Source organism: Trichechus manatus, unplaced genomic scaffold (assembly GCF_000243295.1).
Source record: "Trichechus manatus latirostris isolate Lorelei unplaced genomic scaffold, TriManLat1.0 scaffold00143, whole genome shotgun sequence".
Classification (NCBI taxonomy): Eukaryota; Metazoa; Chordata; class Mammalia; order Sirenia; family Trichechidae; genus Trichechus; species Trichechus manatus.
Window position 1 is genome coordinate 2,110,014 of NW_004444079.1, and position 3,668 is coordinate 2,113,681.

The following is a 3,668-nucleotide window of genomic DNA, read 5'->3' on the forward strand; positions in this document are numbered from 1 at the left end:
TGGCTCCAGTTTTGCAGATAGAATCCAAACTTTGATGAGTGATTGGAAGTGGAGTGAAGGCAAGAGAGAAAAATGCCCAAGATTTGGGCTGAGAAAGATTTCATGCTTGGAGTCACTCCTGGCAGGTTTGCCCACTCCTCCAAATCTCCTGGGAGGCTGCAAGGACAGAGGTCTGCCTGGGCTGGGGCTGTGAGCTGAAGAGAGGGGCACCTAGAGCTGGGGTGTACATGGGTGAGCAGTGAACCCCAGCCCCTCCACCACTACCCCCCCCCCAAACACACACATTCACCACATGCTTTCATCCAGTGGAGCTGGAACACACGCAATGCGCTTTGGGAAAAATAATAGCCCATCAACATTCTCCTGCTTTCCTTCCTGCCAATAAGCAGCAGAAATGCCTCCAACATAAAGAAAATATTTCAGATTGTTTTTCTCTTCCCCATCAGTTCAAATCTGCCAGCCGCTCTTTGGAAACCCTATGGGGCAGTTCTACTCTGTCCTAAAGGGTTATTATGAGTCGTCAATGAGGTTTTTTTGTTTGTTTGTTTGTTTCATTTGGAGCAGCCTGACCCACAATAGCTGCAGGATGCTATATTTGCATGCTGAACTTCCATTGGCTGAAGCCAGCTGGCAAGGGGTGTTGGGTAATTGTCAACCTCTTCAGAAGGACTGAGGGATAATATGAGCTTGTGAATCAGGAGGTAGCAGCTTGCTTAAAAAACAGCTTTGCTGGAGATGGGGTCCTGACTGTGGGAAGTAAACAGGGAGGTGGCCTCAGACAGCTGTGGGATCACTGCCTGTATTTTTTCTTCCCCAAAAGCCAATAAAAAAAAAAAAAATGCTAATTCTGCTCACATTCCACAAGGATGAGTCTTGTTTATCCCCAGACACAGCTATACCTGCCAAAAACCTGCTAATTCATTTTCTCTTCACTGGAGAGACTGACTCAGGACTCAGGGGGGCTATTATCACCTCTCAGACAGCCCTTTCTGACCCTCCCCTGGCTTTGTGCATACTGAGAGCTACTGAGCTTGGCCAAGCCAAAGCCCTGAAGTAGAGGCTGCACACAGCCCCGGCAGCCCCACAGCCCAGGAACCTCGCTCATCTTTGCCAAGCGCTGCTGCCCAGGAGACAGGCATAGGGAAGATTTTACCAACAGGCAGGTCTCTCAGACACCCTGTGCTACAGAAACCCGGCCACCCATATCCCCGCCCCCAACCACCCTTGAGAGAAGAGTGAGCCCTAAGTGTCTCCACCCTCACAGGGTTCCTCTCCTACTCTCACTCCCCAACCAGTGGCCTTCAGGCTTCAGCTCGCACCCTCTTCTGAAACTGCCCTCCCCAGTGACCTCGTTGTTGCTAAACCTAATGGATACATTTTAGTCCAAATGTGACACCATTGACCACTCCCTCACTGTAACTTACCCATTTCTGTAGTGTCACTCTCTCCTGGTTCTCCCATCCCTCTGGCCACTCCTTCTCAACTCCTTCGCTGCTGCTCCTCTCTTAAATATCAGTGCTCCTTTGGGTCCTGTGCTCGGTTCTCGTCTTCTAGGTCTACACATGCTCCCTGGGTGCTCGTTGTCATCTATTTGCCAACAACTACCAGACACCCACCTGCTCACACTTCACTCCTCAGCTCCAACCTGGACCTCTCCACATATATGTCCCACAGGCACTTCAAACTCAACATGGCCAAAACTACCTCAAAGCTGCCTCCTCTCTTCTCAGTGAATGAGACATCATCCTTCAGAACACCCGGAAACCTGGGAGATACCTCCCCAATTGGAAGTGCCCACGTAATGTGAATTCTCCTGATGCACAGTCTCTCCCACCTGTCCCATCTTCTCTATCTTCACTGCTCTGGCCCATTTCAGGCCCTTGATCCCTCTCATCTGAACTCCTGCCCCTGTGATCCCAGATCCCTCTGCCTCTACTTGTGTGCATCTTTCCAATCCCATACCATTGCCCCAGTCTCCACTAATGCCTCCAAACTGCAAGTCTCATCATACTTCTCCCCTGCTTTAGACCCTTCCATGGCTCCCCACTGCTTACCGCATAAAGTCTAAAATCTTTAGCTTGATAAATCAAGTCTTCAGTGATCTGGCTTTTTCTGTCTTCCCACTGCCTCTCGCCACGCCCCTCCTCCCGCTCCATGCTCTATCCAGATGGAACATCAGAATGTGCAGTTCACGACTCCATCCATTTATTTCCAAGACTCCTTCTGTCAGAACTTACTTTCTTCCAACCACTCCTTTGGTTGTTTCTCTCAAACCCTCCTTTGAATTCCCTCCTTCTGCTTCATAGGCAGCATCTACAATACAGGATTGCTCTTATTTCTTTTTATATTCATTTAAAAAAGATTTATTGATGTGGTAAATACATACAATGGAATACTACTCAGCCAGTAGAAGAAATGAAGTCTTGATACATGCTACAATATGGAAGGAGCTGGAAGACATTATGCTGAGTGAAATAAGTCAATCACAAAAGGACAAATATTGTATGACCTCACTTATATAAAAAGATAAGAAAAGGCAAATGTATAGAGAACAGAGTTCATTATTAGTGGTTACCGGGGCAGGAGGGAGGGGAAAGGAAGGGTTAATGCTGATGGAAAAATCACATTGATTAAGGGCAGGGTTGCACAGCTGATTATTGTTAATTGCTATCAATAAGTTGTACACCTGTAAAAAAGTTGTGTGATAGATATATTTACAACAGTGACAAAAAGAAAAAAAAAAGAGTAGCTGCTGAGGCTGCTTATGTACAACCAAACACCTCTGGGATTTGGTTCCTTGGTTTGGAGGTTTACGGTCATGGTTTCATGAGACATCCCAGTTAATTGACCTAATAACATGTTTAGTGCTTCTGTTCTACCTCCTAGTTCATTGTGTAGCGCCTGGGGTCTTAAAAGTTTGCAAGTGGCCTTCCAAGGAACAACAGTTGGTCTCTATTCATCTGGAGCAACAGAGGAAGCAGGAGAGTCAGGAACAGGAGGAAGACATGGAATGCGTGGGCTAATTGCCTGCTTCGCCATGAGAGTAGAAGTGGATGGTGCCTGGCTGCCATTACTGAACATTTTGATCAAAGATTCTATAGAAGAATTCTATAAAAGGGGGGAAATGCAGAACTGAATTTCAAATTCTCTGGAAACCAGAGTTTCTGGAGCTATGGAGGCTGGATGAACCCTCAAAACTATTGTCCTGAGATAATCTTTAAAACTTAAACTAAAAACATCACTTGAAGTCTTCTTAAAACCAATCATTTAGCTTAACTAGTAAAGAATATCTGCTTTGAGCATTATGATCTTTTAAGAACTATCTATATGGGATCAAAGTGACACCAGCAACTCAAAAGATTAGATAGGAACTTTAGGGGGGCAGTGAGTTTATGTTAATGGAAGAGAAACAACTCAGAAAAGAAAGGTGAGAATGGTTGCACAATTCAAGGAATGTAATCAATGTCTCTGAATTGTACACGCAGAAACGGTTGAATTGGTGTATATTTTTGCTGTGTATATTCTCAAGAACAACAACAACAAAAAGATTTATTGAGGCCCTGGAGATTCAGTAGTAAGCAGGACAGACACAGACCTGACCTCAAGGAAGCATCCATCACACCACCCTGCTCCCCCAGAAGCTGCCTTTCACCTGCCCACCACTGCGC